The sequence below is a fragment of the Myodes glareolus genome, chromosome 26 (genome assembly GCF_982192425.1).
Source record: "Myodes glareolus chromosome 26, mMyoGla1.1, whole genome shotgun sequence".
In the NCBI taxonomy this organism is placed as follows: Eukaryota; Metazoa; Chordata; class Mammalia; order Rodentia; family Cricetidae; genus Myodes; species Myodes glareolus.
In genome coordinates, this window is record NC_142051.1 from 11,590,894 (window position 1) to 11,610,332 (window position 19,439).

Sequence of the window (19,439 nt, forward strand, 5' to 3'; positions counted from 1 at the left end):
AGTACTGGGATTAAAGGCCTGTGCCACCACTACCTGGTTGACAGATTCAATTTTGTGTAGCCCAGGGTGGCCTTGAACAAACAGAGATCCACTGTCTCTGTCTTCTGGGTGCTGGGATTAAAAGTGTGTGCCACCATTGCCTATTCTCTAGTGGCTTAGTTCTGCACTCTGATGTTCAGGTAAGCTTTATTTGTTAAAACATAAACAAAATATCCCTACAGAGAATTTTGTACAATTATCTGATTTTTCTTCTAAGGTTTTATTTTCTTGATACAGTTCTCTACTATGTAGCCCTGGCTAACCTGATACTTTGTAGTCTAGGCTGGCCTGGAACTCACAGAGGTCTGCCTGCCTGCCTTTGCCTCCTGAATGCTGAAATTAAAGCCATGCACCACCACTCCCAGGCAAAGATTTATTTCATTTCAAAATTATGTCTATGCATGTTTATATTTATGTACCAGTTTATGCCCTGTGGAGGCCAGGAGAGGGCATCCTGTACCCTGGAGCTGGAACTGCCTGTGGTTGTGAGCCACCATGTATGGGTGCTGGAAACTTATGAGCTTTTCTGTGCTGCTTTTCAGAGATGAGTTAAGAAGGCAGCCGTGAGGGCAGATGCACAGCTGCCCTTCTAGTACTCAGAAGGAAGAGCAGGAGGATGAGTAAGTCTGAAGCTGCCCTAGACTACAGTGTTGAGTCCCTGTCTCAGAAAATCAGAGAGAAAGGAGAGTGAGTCTAAGGGACTTTGTCCTTCCGTGGAGTGTGTCACCACCTCAGAAGCCGGAAATGTAGCCAGATTCACAGCTTCAAGATGTGTACATGAGTCCAGTTGGTGAATTTTAGACCTTCATAGCCAGTGGCTGAGTATTTTCCTTGAGCTATATCCTTCTCACCCTCTGTAGAAAACACTGCACTTGATGGCCTAGTCTGGCTGCTGCTTTAGCAGTGTGGCATTGTCCTGGCTGCCCTCCCTCGCCATTCCAGGTGCTCTCTTTAGTTCTTTTATTAGATGCGACTTATTTTTATAATTCAGCACATTTTAAAAATTCCTTTTTATTTAATGTGTACTGGTGTTTTGCCTGCATGTTTGCCTGTGTGAGGGTATCAGATCTTGGAGTTACAGACAGTTGTGAGCTGCCATATGGATGTTGGGAATTGAACCTGGGTCCTCTGGAAGAGCTGAGCCATCTAACTCCTGTAACTCTTATGTGACTTTATTTATTTATTTTTTTCTTTATAAGCAGGTACGAAATTTTTTTTCTTTCTTTCTTTTTGGTTTTTCGAGACAGGGTTTCTCTGTAGCTGTGGAGCTTGTCCTGGAATTAACTCTTGTAGATCAGGTTGGCCTTGAACTCACAGAGATCCGCCTGCTCCTGCCTCCTGGAGTGTTGGGATTAAAGGCGTGCACCACCATTGCCTGTCTGAAAATTTTCTTAATTTAGCCTTTGCTTTGAGTTTCCTTGACGTATTTACACTTAAAGAAAATCAGACAAAATCTGTTAATTTTGGAAATAAGAATGCAGCTCAGATTTGTTTGTTTGGAGACATTTCTCTGTGTAGCTCTGACTAGCCTTGGTCCTTCTGCCTCAGCCTCCTGGGTGCTGGGATTACAGGACTGTGTGCTGCTGTATCTGCCTAGTTCTAATATAATATATAGAAGAAGTGGTTTTATCTTCATTAACTGCTTTTGTGGTGGCAATTTTGGTATATTGGTATGTTTTATATCATGATACCACTTTTGCTACAACTTGTTATTATTTATTGTGTGTGTAAGACATGTGTGGGGTGTGTGTGGTAGTGTATGTGTGCCGTGGTTGTGTTTGGAGGTAGAGAGTAACAGGGAGGGCTGGTTACCATCCTCCTTTACGTGGGTTCTGGGAACACAACTCACATTGTCAAATGCATTTACCTGCTACATCATCTTGCTGGTCCCCATTATTATTATTTTTGAGACATCTTATCATGTAGCTCAGACTAACCTCAAATTTGCTATGTAGCCAAGGATAACCTGCAAGTTCTGATCATCCTACATCTGCTTCTCAAGTAATGAGGTTGTAACCATGAGTTACTAAGACCTTGAACCCAGGGCTTCAAGCATGCTATGCCAACTGAACTATATCCCCAGACCTGAAATTTATTGTTAGTAATAATCAAAAACTGTATTTCATAATCCTCAAAGCACCTTTGTCTCTGTAAAAAGTTTGATTAGGGCAAGCAACTTGGCCCAACAGGTAATGTCTGAGAACCTGAGTTTGATTCCTGGAATCCACCTAATTGTAGGTACAGAAAGCTGACTTCATGGAATTGTTTCCCCCCACAGAATAGATTTTTTTTTTTTAAAAAAAAAAAGCATCCTCCCCCCAAACCCTCAAATGAGCCTTAGTGTTATACCAGTGTCTATGTTAAAAAGTTTAAGGCTGCCTGTTATGCACCTTTAATACCAGCAATGGATGGTCATACCACCCTGATCTTGTCTGATCTAGGGCCTGGTTAGTACTTGGCCTGCAACTTGATATGTGGCTGAGTTTTATCCTTGAACTCTAGATCATCCTGCCTTTGCTTCTGGAGTGCTGGGATTATATGCATATGCTACCACCAGTTCTTTTATGTAGTGCAAAGGAGCCAGACGTGGTGCTTACATGGTGATATTCAGTTCGGTCAGGTGAATATGAACGAATAAATAGGAGATAGCAATATAGCTCAGTTGGTACAGGTTAGCCTCGCCTGTTTTATTGATAGCTCCTATTTATTCATTTATATTTTTCTCTCCTAATAGAACTTCACTATGTAAGCTGGCTATTTTACAATTTATGATTCTTGTTTTTATTTGTTTATTATGTATATAGTGTCCTGTGTGTATGCATGTCTGCAGGCCAGAAGAGGGCACCAGATCTCATAACAGATGGTTGTGAGACACCCTATTGTTGCTGGGAATTGAACTCAGGACCTCTGGAAGAGCAGCCAGTGCTCTTTTAACCTCTGAACCATCTCTCCAGCCTGATTCTTGTTTTTTTTAGTAGCATTTTGTTGTTGTTTTGAGACAGGATTTTATGTTGTAGCCCATACTGCTCTCAGACTGACTGTGTAATAGAGAATGACTGCAAATCCCTCAACCTCCTGCAACTGCCTCCAAGTACTGGAATAACAAGTCCCCTTTGTGCAGTGTTCTTGGCATCCATTGATGTCTTATTTGAAACTTTCATTAAAATTGGTGATTTCAAGATGTTAATTTTCAGATTTTCTCATTCCCCTTACATTTACTAGCTAGAATTGTTTTTATAGAATACCCCTTCTCTGTTTTGTTTTGGAGAGTACTATAGTGTTGATATTTTTCTTTTGTTTTCTTACTGTGTGTGTAGTATATGCATGTGTATGCAAGTGTATCTGTGAGAGACTGTGCCTAAAAATAACTAGTACCAATGGTTACCCAAGGTTTTCCTCTGGGCTTCCATACACATACGCATGTGTGTGTGTACAACTCCACCAAATACACACAAACACACACACATTGGTGCATACAGACACTATTTTCCTCCTAAAATCAATAATTTGTAGTTCCTAGTTGTCAGTGTTAAAAGTACTAACAGTATTGACTATTAAAAATAAAATAACATTTGGAGCTGAAGAGATGGTTTAGCAGTTAAGAGTGAGCACCCTTGTAAGACTACGCATAACAGCCTGTAACTCCAGCCCCAGGTGATTGAACTTAACAGTGAGACTGAGAGACACCAATAACACTCTTGTTCACATACACACATAATTAGAAATAAAATGAAAAACTCTTTAAAAGAACAATAAAATTTGGCCAAGAAAATAGTTCAGTAGGTAAAGGAACTTGTTGACATGTCCAATAACCTGTGTTTAGTCCCTGAAATTTACATGGTGGAAGGAAAGAGCCAACCAACTCTTCCAAGTTATTCTCTGTCTCCAAATATTGGTCATGCCAGGATGTGTGCCCCTATAAATACATAAACTGTAAACCTGGTTTAAGAATAAGAATAAATTATTCTCAGTTTCTAAGTTATTCTCTGAAGTTGGAGCTTCGGAGGGGGGATTCTCTGTTCTTTCGTCACTCACCATTGGGATTTCAGTACTCCCTGTACTTTGTCCTTCACTTGCCCCAGGCCTGGAGTTAATCCCTTGTGAAAGAACCCTGATTCCTCTAATGGGGAGTAGTTCCTCCACAGGGAGATTGCTTCTTATTCCTGACTGTCTGTTCGTACTGTTCTCATTTGATCAGCTCTTTTTTGTTTTGATGGGGTGAAGAGGGTGAATTGCAGAGCTGTGGGTTCCTAGGTGTACGTAAGCAATGAAGTATCCAAACTAAATTACTTCACAGGAGTAAGTGAATTCTAAACAACTCTGATGACTTGGGAAAGAGGGCTGGCCCTGTAGTGGGTTTTCCCTCCCCGTAAATGGCATTTGGTCATGGTGTTTTATAACAGCCACAGAAAAGTGACCAGTATACCCCTGTGTTGGTGGTGACATACAAAGGCAAAAACAAATTCTTACTCTTTTTCCGAGGCAGAGTTTCTTTGTATAGCTCTGGCTGTCCTGCGTTGAAGTTACAGATACCATTTTCTTTTAAGTTTTATTCTATTTTTATTCTATGTGTATGGGTGTTTCACTTACATGTATGTCTGCACCACTTGTGTGCCTTGGTACTGTGGAGGCCAGAAGAGAACATTAGATGGTTGTATGTTACCGTGTGGTTTCTGGGAATCAAATCTGGGTCCTCTGGAATAGCAGCCAGTGCTCTTAGCAGACATGGTCTCATGTAGCTTGTTTTGATCTGGAAGTTTCTTCCTGCCTCAGCCTCCCAAGTGTTGGGTGTGGGCCACAACACCTGACTCAGTATTTTATTTAACACGATTACTAACCTGTCAGTTGATTATAAGGCATGTGTATTTCTTCCCCTTCATGTGGTTGGCTGTTAACATTATAAAAGAAATTAACTGCCTGGCAACATAAAAACACAGATATTAAAATGAATTGCATATCTTCCAACTATTTCTCTTGCTTGGCTAAATTTAGAACTCTGTAGAGCCTCTGTAGAATTGAAATCTCTGAGGATTTTATAGTTAATAGACAGTGCTCAACTTTTCAGAGAAAGAAAGACTATAGGCGCCTTCAAAGTGATTCCTGTGCTGTCACCCGCATCACTTAACTAAGACACAGAGACCAGAAAGTCAGAACTGTTCCGAGAATTTCATTTCACTGCCATGTTTCTGAAAGCTTCCTAGGGCCTTGGCTCAATGTGGTAAAAGATTTTTTTCTTCTCCTCAGGTGAATCACCAGCGGCTACCACTGTCCTTCCTTGGGGTCGCAAAGTCCTACTTGATACAGGTACTTCACCTGGATGGATGAGCCAGCTTAACTGTGCTACAAGTCAGGTGAGCAGGACACTGGGGCCTTATGGGTAAATGATGATGCTTGCATTATTTTGTGAGCTTAGATTAAGGTTAATAGATAGTTCGAGCAGAAATTTTCTGTGTACACGTAGCTAGCTGTTGATGAAATGTGGAGATCTACATGTGCGCTATGTCAGCATAAGGCAGCTCTAAGGAGTGAGCACTTTGAGTAAACAATTGTAGTTAAATATAATTTAAAATAGAATACAGTATCACTTATAATAAATATGTTTAATGCATCATTTGGTAGTAGAAAAAGTAATTCTATTACTGCATAGTAAGAAATTCTGGGAATATTTGAAAGTATAAAAATTCATAAACTGAGGAGAAAGATTAATATAAATAGAATGTTGTGTTACTGAGATTCTAAATTTATACACGTGATGAAATGTAAAAAAAATTAAAAATAAGGTTTTTTTTTACTCTTTTTTTCTTTTCTTTCTCTCTTTCTCTCTTTCTCTCTTTCTCTCTTTCTCTCTTCTCTCTCTCTTTCTCTCTTTCTTCTTTCTTTCTTTCTTTCTTTCTTTCTTTCTTTCTTTCTTTCTTTGTTTTGGTTTTTTGAGACAGGGTTTTTCTGTAGCTTTGGAGCCTGTACTGGAACTCTTTTTGTAAACCAGGCTGACCTTGAAGAGATCCGCCTGCCTCTGCCTCCTGAGTGCTGGGATTAAAGGTGTGCACCACCATTGGCTAGACCCTTTTTATTCTTTTAAAAGTTATTATGGGGCTGGAGAGATGGTTCATCGGTTGTGTGCACTGGTTGCTCTTCCAGAGGACTCATGTTCGATTCCCAGCACCCATATGGCAGATCACAACTGTCTAAAACTCCAGTTCTCAGGATCCAACACATTCACGCAGGCAGACACACACAATTGCTTGCTGCTCCAGAAGACCCAGGTTTCATTCCTAGCACTCAGTGGTTGCTCACAATAGTTTATAACTCTGGTTCCTGGGGATATGATTCCTTCAGGTCCCTGCAGGCAGTGCATGGACATGGTGTATAGGCACACATGCAGGCAAAACATAAATATATATGAAAAAGAATAAATTATTTTGGAAAAAAAAAGAGGTACAAATATAAAACAAACCAGAACTCTATAATGGACAATAAGGAACTTTGACTTATGTGTTATATTTATCAAGTTTATTAAGGATTAAAACTAAGTGAACAATTTAAATATTCATCAAATACAACAATATATTCCTTATATTTTGATAATATCTATAACTTTGTGTGTACATGTATGCATAAGGATGCGTGTACCTGTGCATGCAAATCTGGAGGAGGCCAGAGGTCAACATTGAGTGTTCTCTATTCTACCTTTTTGCTTTTAGGATTTGTTTTATTTATGTGTCTGTGTGTGCTCATGAAAACATGCATGTAGGTACTTGAGGAGACTAGAAGAGGGGCTGATTCCCTTGGAGCTGGCATATATACTCTTATGAGCCACCTGATGTGGGGTTTTTTGTTTTTTTTTTTAAGATTTATTTATTCATTGTGTATACAGTGTTCTGCAGGCCAGAAGAGGGCACCAGATGTTACTACAGATGGTTGTGAGCCACCATGTGGTTGCTGGGAATTGAACTCAGAAAGCAGTGCTCTTAACAGCAGGCAGTGCTCTTAACGGCTGAGCCATCTCTCCAGCCCCCCTGATGTGGGGTTTAAGAGTCAAACTTGAGTTCTCTGCAAGAGTAACAAGCATTCTTTCCCCCCCCCCCCAGACTTTATTTTATGTGCATTCATGTGAGGGTGTCAGATTGCGTGGAATTGGAGTTACAGACAGTTGTGAGCTGCTGTATGGGTGCTGGGAATTGAACCTGGGTCCTTTGAAGAGCAACTAGTGCTCTTAACCACTGAATCATCTCTCCAGCTCCAAGAGTAACAAACATTCTTAATGGCTGAGCCACCTCTCCAACTCCCATCTGCCCGTTCTATTTTTAAAATTATTTATATTGTTTTCCACATTTTTTTTTTTTTGAGGCAGCGTCTCACTGAGTGTGGAGCTCACTGTTTCAACTATAAGGCTAGCAAGTGCCCAGTGTCTGCCTGTCTCTGAATTGCTGACTCCAGTATTGAAATTTAGATATGTATGACTATGCCTGTATTATATGTCTGAACTCATATACTCATGTTTGTACAGTAGCTATTTTACCCACTGAGGTACCTCTCCAGTTCCAAAAATCATAAAGCAACTTTCAAAGCAGTTCACTGAAAAAGGCAGGCATTATTATTATTATTTATTTTGGTACTAAGAATCAAATTTAGAGACATGTACTAGGGAAGCACTACCATTGAACTGTATTCCTACCCTTGTTTTACATTTTTTGAAATCTATAATATATAACTTAATAGAAAACAGATTCTTTTGTTGAAGTCTATGATGAAAATCCAGCCCCAAAGACATAGTTGAAAGAAGTTGTGTTTTAGTACCTCCTTCATTTATTATGGACGTTTTTCCTTGATGCTATGCCTGGTATAGTGTAGTGGATAAATGGTACTTCTCTGCTCCCTCCCTCAGCCTTCTCCCCTTCCTTCTCCCCTCCTGAGTTTTTGTGAGACAAGGTTCTGCCGTCTGGTTCATGTTGGCCTTAGACTCCTGTACTGCTTACACTTAAGATCGTCCTCCTTTGGCCTCTGTAGTGTTGGGGTTATGGGCATGTGCCTGAGGGTGCATTGTTGAGTCTGAAAGCATTAGTGGAGTTTTGTCCTTGGTGTCATTAAAATTTATTCATACGTTTGGGAATGTAGTTCTATAGGTACACGGTTCTAGCTTCAATCTAGGTACTATATTTGGTAAACTGAATAGATCTTTACCCATGAATGAGTTGGAAATATTATGAATTGGTCGGCTGACAACTTTTTCCTTTTGAGACAAAGTCTCACTGTATATCCTTGTCTGACCTGGAATTCTCTGTGTAGATCAGGTTGGCTTCAGACTCACAGAGATCTGCCTGCCTCTCTTCCCCAAGTGCTGGGATTAGAAGTGTGCACCAACACCACTGGCCCAGATTGACAAGTATTGATTCACTGAATGATGCAGCCCTTCCAAATGTTTGACCCAGTTCATATGTGAGTATATATGTGATGTAGAAAAGTGTGTGTGTGTGTGTGTGTGTGTGTGTGTGTGTAGCAGAAGTATTTTATATTTACTATTCTGTCAAGAAGAGCAGTAAAGACATAAATGTGAGCTGGAGAGATAGGTCAGGAGTTAAGAGCACTTGTTCTAACCAGGTGGTGGTAGTGCACACTTTTAATCCCAGCATTTGGGAGGCAGAGGCGGGTGGATCTGAGTTTGAGGCCAGCCTGGTCTACAGAGCAAGTTCCAGGACAGCTAGGACTACACAGAGAAGCCCTGTCTCAAAAAACCAAACCAAACCAAACAAAAACAACAACTGTAGAACACTCGTTCTTGCAGAGTATCAGGATTTCATTCCCAGTGCCCACATGAAAGTTGGCAAGTGTCCATAAGTTCCACAGAGTCCAGCACCCTCTTCTGATTTCTGCAAGTACCAGGCATAACACTCACAGACATATGCACAAGCAAAACACTCATACATTAAATAAATAAAGCATTTTTTTAAAAAGGCATGAATATGTTTGATGTGATTTGATGGTTTATGCCGATAATCCCAGTGCTTGGGAGGCTGAGGCAGGAAGATTTGCTTGGGCTATAGAGTAGGACACTGACTAAAGCAGCGGGAAGACGGGGACAGTACATGAACTGAAGGACAGGAATTATAGTCAACTTTCTTAGCTGTGAGCTCCACATTTGTGGTTTCAGCCAAATACAGTTAAACATATTCAGGAAAGAGGCCAGGTAGAGCACACCTTCAATCCCAGCACTGGGATTGAAGAGGCAGGTGGGAATCTCTGTGGATTTGCTAGCCTGGTTCTATACACAAGAGTTTCAGGCTAACCAAAGCTACATGATGAGACACTGACTGTTAAAAAAAAAAAAAATCGGGGCTGGAGAGATGGCTCAGTGGTTAAGAACACTGACTGCTCTCCCAGAGGTCCTGAGTTCAATTCCCAGCAACCACATGGTGGCTCACAGCCATCTATAATGAGAGCTGGTGCCCTCTTCTGGCATGTAAGCATCATGGAAGGAATGTTGTATACATAATAAATAAATAAATCTTTAAAAAAAAATCAGAAAAATAACTGCAGCTGTATGAAACATGTATAGACATTCCCCCTCATTATCTTGTAATCAATATAGTATAACTGTAGCATGAATTCTAATTGGTCTTAATAATAAAAAAAAATCTGACCAGAGTCAGATAAGGGGTTAATGCTGAAGGATCAGACAAGCAAAGCAGCCAGCCACTAGAGAGACCTTTTACCTCTACCAATGCTCAGACCAAAGGGGAGATCCTGTCCTCAGACTGTTTCCTCAGAGTGCAACTGTCTCCACCAAACTTCAGACTGCACTACCTCCCGTCTACTTGTGCCTTATATTTCTCTCTCTGCCCAGCCATATCACTTCTTTCTCCACCTCCGTAGTGTTGGAATTAAAGGAACGGGATCTCAAGTGCTGGGATCACCTTTGTGTGAGCTCTGTTTCTCTTTTAGACAGATTCAATCTCGTGTAGCTCATGGTGGCCTTAAACTAACAAAGATCACTCTGCTTCTGTCTTTTGAGTCCTGGGATTAAAGGTGTGCGCCACTACTCCCTGGCCTCTAGTGTCTTAGCTCTGCACTCTGATCTTCAGGCAAACTTTATTTGTTAAAACATAAACAGAATATCCCTACATATTACAACTGTCTACGTAGTATTAGGTATAACGTAGAAATGACTGTGGTATCTAGGTATGCTGAGTGTGCTGGTGCATATATATCCCAGCATTTAGAAGACTGAACATTCAGGAGAATGTGAAGCTGCCTTTGTTGGGGCTTCTATTGCTGTGAAGAGACACCATAACCACAAAACCTTTTACAAAGGAAGACATTTAATGGGGTGACTTACAGTTTCAGAGGTTTAGTCCATTGTCGTCATGGTGGGTGATGATGGCGTACAGGCAGACATGGTCCTAGAGAAGGAGCTGAGAGTGGAGAAGGAGCTATATCTTGTTCCCGCAGGCAAGGAAGTGATCTGTCTCACTGGGTGTAGCTTATGTGTAGACCTCACAGTGACACATTTCTCCCAGGCCACCCCTCCTTTAGTGCCACTCCCTTTGTGGACTGTGTTCTTTCAAACTACCAGAGAAGCCAGTCTGAGTTCTATAACAAGACCCTAAGTTTTCACCCCCTCCCCAGTACAGATACACAGAGCATATGCAAATATACCACTTACTGAGTGTATTGAGGTTTGATTATCTGTAGGAGCTAGAAGAGTTGATGTGGAGGATGGGGATATCGAGAAGTGACTATAATATTATTAATTTTTACTATTTCACTATGGGCATTCTTTTTTATTTTTAATATCAGTTGTGCTAGGACTTGAACTGAGAACCTTCTATATCATATCAAGTACTTTACCACCAACTATCCTGATTTAATTTTTATTTCTTAGACATTCTAGTGAGAGATTCTAGTTTTTTTAGGTTGAAAGTATAAAGACGTAAAAATACTACTAATAATTTTTGTCTTTTTTAAGACAAGGTCTCATGTAGCCCAGTCTGTCTCTGGATTTATTATATATAGCTGAGAATTATGTATTATATCTTGAACTTCTTTCTAATTCTCCTACTTCCACATCTGTGTCCCCAGTGCTGGAATGGCAGGCATGTCCCCACCACAGAGGTGTCTGTTTCCCTAGTGCCGGAATGGCAGGCATGCCCCACCACACCAGGCTTTGTGAGTGCTAAGAAAGCACTCTGCCTGCTGAGCTAATGCCATACCTTTGCTATTGGTCTCGTTATGTAGCCCAGGCTGACCTTGAGATAACCTCCTGCTTTCAACTCCAGTGCTTGAATTACAGGGATGTGTGGCCATGGCTGTTTTTGTTTTGTTTTTGAGGTGTAGCAAATGGTTTGCCACTGAGCTCCTTCCCCAGCTCTACTGTTAGATTTTGATTAGTGTTCCTACCTTGACAAAATTAAAAATAGAAGGAGAGCTGGTGAAATATTTCAATAGGAGTCTGGAGACATAGTTCAGCAATTCAAGAACATTTGTTGCTCTTCCCAGGCACCTGACACACACATGGTGCACATACATACATGCAGGAAAACACACATGCATAAAATAAATGAACCTGAAACCAAAATGCTTAAGTGGTAAAGAGCTTATGCAACATGCACAAGCCTTGGTTTCAAGCCCCAACACTACCAAGACAGTAAGTGCAAATACCATCTTAGTCTTCCTGTGAAACTGCTTTACTTCGTAAGTCTCCTGAGACCTCAATTTTTTTCCAAAATGTTCCAGATAGAGGATGTGTTATATATTCAGAGATATTGAGGTGAGATAAAAAGCAGAGATCTGCCTGTCTCTGCCCAGGTGATGGGATAAAAGGTGCGTGCCACTATTTCTGGCATAAAAGTGTAGTGCTAAAGTTGACCACACAGGGTTGGAGAGACAGCTCAGAGGTTAAGAGCACTGACTGCGCTTCCAGAGGTCCTGAGTTCAATTCCCAGCAACCACATGGTGACTCACAGCCATCTATAATGAGGTCTAGTGCCCTCTTCTGTCCTGCAAGCATACAGACAGACAGAATACTGTATACATAATAAGTAAATCTTTAGAAAAAAAAAGTTGGCCACACATAGCTTATTTCTAAACTCATGGTTAGAAACTCATCATGAGAAAAAAGTTAGAGGTGAGATCACAAAAGCAACTTGCTGAGCAGTGTACAAATATTCTCTGGCTAGTGAAAAATCAATGAATGATTTTATTCACTTACTTACTTTTGGTTTTTTGAGACAGATTTTCTTTGTGAAGTCCTGGCTGTCCTGGAACTCAGTCTGTAGACCACATAGGCCTCGAACTCACAGTGATCCACCTGCCTCAGCCTCCTGAGTGCTGGGATTAAAGGCTTGCGCCACCACTGCCTGGCATAGTTTCACCTGCTTTTAAATTTCATGTTAATAGAACCAGATATCCTGTTTTGTTGTAGTTTTTCAACATTGTCTTTGATATTAATATAGTTACATATAGCAATGGTGTTTTCTTTATCATTGCTTTATAATAGTATATTGTGTATCCATGCCTTTTTTTTTCTATATAGTTGTTGGTTTCTAGTTTGGATTATTATGAACAATATTATTAGGATTATTGTTGTACATGTTGTATAACATTCTTGTTTTGTGAGCCAGTCACTTCCAATGGTTATCTATACCTTGGAATGTTGTTAGGTTATAGTCTGTATGTATATTTAGCATTAGTAAGTATTGTCAGTTTTCCAAAATGATTTTATTAATTTATTCTTCATCAGTAAAGCTATGAATGTTCTGAATGTACACAATCTTAAGAGTTATTCATTTGTTATGTATACAACATTCCTTCCATGTATGCCTGCAGGCCAGAAGAGGGCACCAGATCTCATTATAGATGGCTATGAGCCACCATGTGGTTACTGGGAATTGAACTCAGGACCTCTGGAAGCGCAGTCAGTGCTCTTAACCTCTGAGCTGTCTCTCCAACCCAAAATTATATATATTTTTAAGATAGGATCTTTCTGGGATTACAGGCATATGACATCATGCTGAGGTACTCTCCCTGCTCACCTTTCTTTTTATAGTTATTGTTGGAATAAAGCATTTTGGGTCAAAGGATGAAGGATTTTTCCGTGATTTCTTAACATGGCCAGGAATTGATGTTTTGACTGTGAAACTGTTTTCCAGTTCACCACCATAACACATCACCTGTTCCCCAGTTTACCCTATGCCACATTGGTAATTACTCATGTTAACACTTTGGTCTTTTTATGGGCTCTCTTCTAGCTTTTCTATGACTAATCATTCATTTGGAGTTGCTAATTATGGGCCTGAAGTAACTTTTTTGGGGTGATGGTCAAGTTTCCAAGTAAAGGCATAGAAGGAAGACCCAGTAGCAGAAGAAGGTGTACCTAGGCTGTAACTGTCTTGAGCAGACAGTAGGTTTGTTTGTTTGTTTTGTTTTGTTTTTTCTTTTCCAAGACAAGGTTTCTCTAACAGTCCTGGTTGTCCTGGAACTCATTATATAGACCAGTCTGGCCTTGAACTCACTGAGATTCACCTGTCTCTGTCTCCTGAGTGCTGGGATTAAAGGTGTGCGCTTTAACAGTGTTGTTATCTGAAGTAAAGAAGAATTTTGTGCGCGGCTAGGATGTCACTGTTAGTCTTTTAGGAAGAACACTAAAGCCCTGGGTGACTTGACAGTGTCTGTTGTACAGTGACTGAGTCTCATATAGTAGCTATCACAGCCCAGATTTAGAGATGACCAGAGTTGAAAATCCAGGTGATTTGCAGTTAGGACAAGGATCCAGGTTATAAAAAATGCACGCAAAAGACACAAAAGGTGCCACTGTGGGTCTTGAACTGTACCACTTTATTGTCCATGAGGTCTCAATGTGTTAATATTTAACATTGCTTTTAACTTTTGGTTATTTATTTATTTGAGGTTAAACTTCTTTCTTAAATGAGATGCCATCCCAGCACTGGACTCATGGGAACTGTGCATTTCTTCTGGTAATAACAGTCAAAATGTATGAAGCTGCAAACAGAAACTGCTCGTTTGTTTCCTGGCCACCCAGACCCAAATAATTACACAGAAACTGTATTAATTACAACACTGTTTGGCCGGTGATTCACGCTTTTTTCTAGCTAGTTTTTTACATCTCAAATTAACCCATTTCTATTTATCTGTGTATCGCCACGAGGCTGTGGCCTACTGGTAAAGGTTCTGGTCATATTTCTCATTTGGCAGCTACATGGCATCTCTTTGACTCTGCCTATTCTCTCTATCTGTCTTTCAGCCTGGCTATATTCTGCCCTGCCATAGGCCGAAGCAGCTTTATCCATTAGCCAATAAAAGCAACACATATACAGAAGTACTTCCCACACCATGAAACAGTTTCTGTACTCCAGGCCGCAAGCTAAGCATTACACTGGGCATTCTCACTTAATCCTCACATAACACTGTGTGGTTGGAAATTATATTGCATCTGTTTAATAGGGGAGGAAATTTAAATTCAAGGAGAATATCAAACGAGCTCACTTAAATTTTAAAAGAAACGCCCTTTGCTGCAGTCCAAGTGTGTGATGCAGGTAGTTTGGTATAGATGATGTTGTTTATTCCACTCCAGTAAATGCTATGACTGTAGAGTGGTTTTGCTTGAACTACTGAACTTTTTGTTTTGTTTTGATTTTGAGACAGGGTTTTTCTGTGTAGCCATGGCTGTCCTGGAACTCCCTCTGTAGATCTGGCCATATAACTAGCCAGCACACTTGCCCAGGCTGACTGATTTCACTCTGATCAGGATGGCTTCGCTCAGGCTCCCATGTTCTGAATAGTTGGGCCCAGCTAATTAGAATTACTTGCTGGAACTACTTCTTGTACCTAATGGTAGAGGTGATGCTTTGTTAATACATGCCTGTAATTCCAGCATCCAGGAAGCTGAGGTAGAAGGATCGCTAAACTATCCCCTCAGTATTACCAAGTTTTCAGTTTGTTCCCATTAATGGTAAAGTGCTACGTATAGTGGTTGATTACAAACCTGTGACAGTTCACATGGTAGCAAGTACTCTAGCATTAAGCTGCATCTCTAGCCTATGGAGTTTTGAAATAAGCCTTTTCCTTGGATTCCAGAGTAGCCTGGAACTTGTTCTGTAGTTCAGACTGTTATTAAATTTGGTCTCTCTTGCATGTTCCTTCTGAGAGCTAGGAGTGCAGGTCTGCACTACCAAGCCCAGCACCTTACTGTGATTTTTCTTTTACATTGCCTTTGTAACTAATGATTTAGAACGTTTTTAATGTGCTTGTCCATTTATTTATGTCCTTTGAAGAAGTGTTTGTTTAAATTTATTTGTATGTATGTGGTGGAGTGCACACTGTCCATGTGTGCCATGGCACATATGTAGAGGATGGCTCAAAGGAGTTCTGTTCTTCCACCATGTGGGTGTCAGGACTTAAACTCAGGTCGTCGGGCTTGGTGGCAGTGCCTTTATTCTATTGAGCCATCTGGCTGGCCTGTTTCTTATATTTTTTTAAAATAATTTATATTATGCACATTGGTGTGAGGGTGTTAGGTCCCCTGGAACTGGAGTTACAGACAGTCACAGGCTGTCATGTGGGTACTGGGTATTGAACCGGGGTCCTCTGGAAGAATGTCCAGTGGTCTTAACTTTGAGCCATCGCACCAGCCCTGTTTCTGTGCTTTTTAACTCCAAAAATTCTGTTTGGTTTTTTAGTATCTTAATGATTTTTATTTATTTTATTTACAAAATTTTTATGAGTATGGGTATTTTGCCTACATGTCTTTGTACCACTCTCATGACTGGTGCCTATGGTGACCTGGAAATGTAGTTACAGACAGTTTCAAACTGCCGTGTGGCTGCTGGGAATTGAGCCCGGAACCTCTGTTAGAAGAACCAGTGCTCTTAACTGCTGAGCCATATCTTTTTGATTTTTCAAGACAAGGTTTCTTTGTGTAGCCTTGGCTATCCTGGCACTCATGCTATAGATGAGGCTGGCCTCAAACTCACAGAGATCTGCCAGTCTCTGCCTCCCAAGTGCTGGGATTAAAGACATGCGCCACCACTGCCTGGCTGAGCCATATCATTTTTTTTATTTTATTGATATTTATTGAGTTCTACATTTTTCTCTGCTCCCCTCCCTGCCTCTCTCCTTCCCCATTCATTCTTCCCCAAAGTCCCCATGCTCCCAATTTACTCAGGAGAGCTTGTCTTTTTCTACTTTCTACTTCCCATGTATGTAAGTCTCTCTTAGTGTCTTCATTGTTGTCTAAGTTCTCTGGGATTGTGGTTTGTAGGCTGGCTTTCTTTGCTTTATGTTTAAAAAACACCCATGAGTGAGTACATGTGAAAATTGTCTTTCTGTGTCTGGGTCACCACACTCAAAATAAGGTTTTCTAGCTCCATCCATTTTCCTGCAAAATTCAAGCTGTCATTATTTTTTTTTCTGCTGTGTAGTACTCCATTGTGTAAATGTACCACATTTTCTTTATCCATTCTTCTATCGAGGGGCATTTAGGTTATTTCCAGGTTCTGGCTGACAAACAAAGCTTCTGTGAAAATAGTTGAGCACATGTCCTTGTGGCACGATTGAGCATCCTTTGGATATATACCCAACAGTGATATTACTGGGTCTTGAGGAAGGTTGTTTCCTAATTTTCTGAGAAATCGTCACACTGACATCCAAATGGGTTGTACCAGCGTGAATTCCCACCATCAATGTAGGAGTGTTCTCTTCTCCCCACAACCTCTCCAGCATAAGTTGTCATCAGTGTTTTTGATCTTGGCCATTCTTACAGGTGTAAGATGAAATCTCAAGAGTTGTTTTGATTTGCATTTCTCTGATGATTAAGGATGTTAAACATTTCCTTAAGTGTCTTTCATCCATTTTAGATTCCTCTGTTGAGAGTTCTCTGTTTAGGTCTGTACTCCATTTTTTTAAATTGGATTATGTGATCTTTTGGTGTCCAATTTCTTGAGTTCTTTGTATATTTTGGAGATCAGACCTCTGTCTGATGTGGGGTTAGTGAAGATCTTTTTCCATTTTGTAGGCTGTCGTTTTGTCTTGTAGACCATGTCCTTTGCTTTACAGAAGCTTTTCAGTTTCAGGAGGTCCCATTTATTAATTGTTTCTCTCAGTGTCTGTGCTATTGGAGTTCTATTTAGGAAGTGGTTCCGTGTGCCAATGCATTCAAGTGTACTTCCCACTTTCTCTTCTATGAGGTTCAGTGTGGCTGGCTTTATGTTAAGGTCTTTGATCCATTTGGACTTGAGTTTTGTGCATGGAGATAGATATGGGTCTATTTTCATTCTTCTACATGTTTATATTCAGTTATGCCAGCACCATTTGTTAAATATGTTTTCTTTTTTCCATTTGAGATTTTTTTGCTTCAGAGAAACAGATCTTAAGTTTATTTATGATGGCATTCAACTTGCCCAGTCCTTCTTTGTGTCTAACTTCTCACTCTCAGAACATAGCATCCATATTTGATTTGGAGGTATGCCAGTCAGCTTCAGTAATTGTACACCTTTAAGCATTTTTAGTCATTTAGCTTTGTATTTTTGACTTAGAATATGGTGTGTTGGATCTTTTTAGATTTTTGTGTCTGTCTTTTCGTTTGTGTGTTTGTTTGCTTGTGACAGTATCTTATTTTGTAGCCCTACCTGTCCTGCAGAAATGTACCTGCTTGCTCTGCTTTCTGAGTACTGGTATCAAAGGCATACACCACGAAACCTGACATTTTTTTTTTTAAGTTGTTGGGGATAAAAGTATGTACTTCTATTTTATCCTACTGTGTTAGGCACTTAAAACCATACTAGGGCCATGACGTGATTTAGCAGGTAAAGTACTTGCCCGATGACCTGAGTTCAATCCCTGGAGTCCATGTAAAGATACAAAGAGAGAACCAGTCCACTCATGCCCTCTCACCTCCATGCATCCTTTGTGGCATGCGCAGCAAACAACAAAACACCAATCAGACCAAACCAGAGCTTCCGTGAAGCCCGGTTAGTTGTTTTCTTTAATTATTGCTGGTGGGATTAGGTATAAAATTATTGAATAGTATTAGCGTCCCTGCGGACAAAGAAGTTAAAGAGCAGAAATGTCTTTATATGAAGACACACTGCTTTGTTGTTGTTGTTGTTTTGTTTTGTTTTTTACTTCTTTCTAAAGGAAGGTTACCTGAAGTTTGAGAAAGCAGTTAAGAGAAGTAGCTGTATAAGAACAGTCTCTCCAAGAGCGAGTTCCAGGACAGGTTCCAAAGCTACAGAGAAATCCTATCTCTAAAAACCAAAAAACAAACAAACAAGCAAAAGCAACAACAACAACAAAAAACCCACAAGTGCATACTTGCTTTTGTTAATGTCTTCCTTTGCCTCACACGATGTTCTTAAGGTTCATCATGCTGCACCTAACGGAGTTTCTTTGTTAAAGCTGTGTAATGTTCCACTATGAACTCCTGTCTTCGTTAGGGTTTCTAGTTGCTGTGAAGAGATACCGTGACCATGGCAACTCTTACAAAGAAATTGGGGTGACTCGCTTAACAGTTTCAAAGGTTTTGTCCATTATGATTATGGCAGAGAGCATGGTAGTGTGCAGGCAGACAGACGTGCTGGAGCTGAGAGTGCTACATTTTGCAGTCAATAGGAAATCAGCTGTCACACTGAAGGAAGCTTGAGGGAAAGAGACCTCCAAGCCCACCCTACAGTGACATACTTCCTTCAATAAGGCCACACCTCTTCATAGTGCACTCCCTTTGGTGGCCATTTTAGGTTGCTTCCACCTTTTAGCTTATAGCAGAATAATGATTCTGCTGTGCATATGGAAATACACAAGTCTGTAGAGACCTTGTTTTAAGTTACTTTAAATATATTCCCAAAAGTAGAGTTAGGGCCAGGATATACATTTTAATGGGAAGAACTGATACTAATGCCATCAGACTTCCATGGAGTCAGTGAAGGAAATCCTAAAATGGGATTCATGGAGAGTTGGGTATTGGTTTCAGTTTCTTAAAATTGGTCCTACTTTTGTGTCATCTTTTTGACCCTAATAGGGGAACAGGGTAATTGTTGAGCCTATGATGATGATAGCATTGATTGATTATCCTGCAAATACTTTGAAAATCATTTAATCAAATTAAAATTCTGTGAAGGAGATTTATGGCTTGCTGTTGTATAGTTAGGTACAGGGGCATAGAAAAGTTAATTGGAATCATACGACTGGTGTGTGATAGAGCTGAGTGAACTCCATCCTAAGTCATTAAGTTCTAGACTGGCGAGAGGACGCAGTGGGCAGAACATGACCACCTGAGTCAGATCCTTGAGACTCACACGATGGAAAGAAAATTACGTCTTCCAAGTTGTCCTCTGACCGTCATGCTCTCACCGAGGCATGCATGCCCCCCTTCGTAGCTGCATGTAACTTCA

At 40.4% G+C, this 19,439-nt stretch overlaps 1 protein-coding gene across 13 annotated transcripts in view; it reads left to right on the forward strand.

Annotated features, from left to right (window-relative positions):
- The window catches only part of R3hdm2 (R3H domain containing 2), a 124,151-nt gene that overhangs the window by 4,575 nt on the left and 100,137 nt on the right, over window positions 1-19,439 (forward strand). For 12 of the 13 annotated variants that reach the window (XM_085683313.2, XM_085683312.2, XM_085683314.2 and 9 more), the window contains exons 2-3: window positions 5,284-5,390; window positions 8,326-8,475. The gene's annotated coding sequence lies outside the window, so the exon portion shown is untranslated. The remainder of the gene's footprint in view (window positions 1-5,283; window positions 5,391-8,325; window positions 8,476-19,439) is intronic. The other variant, XM_085683311.2, reaches the window with a different exon arrangement.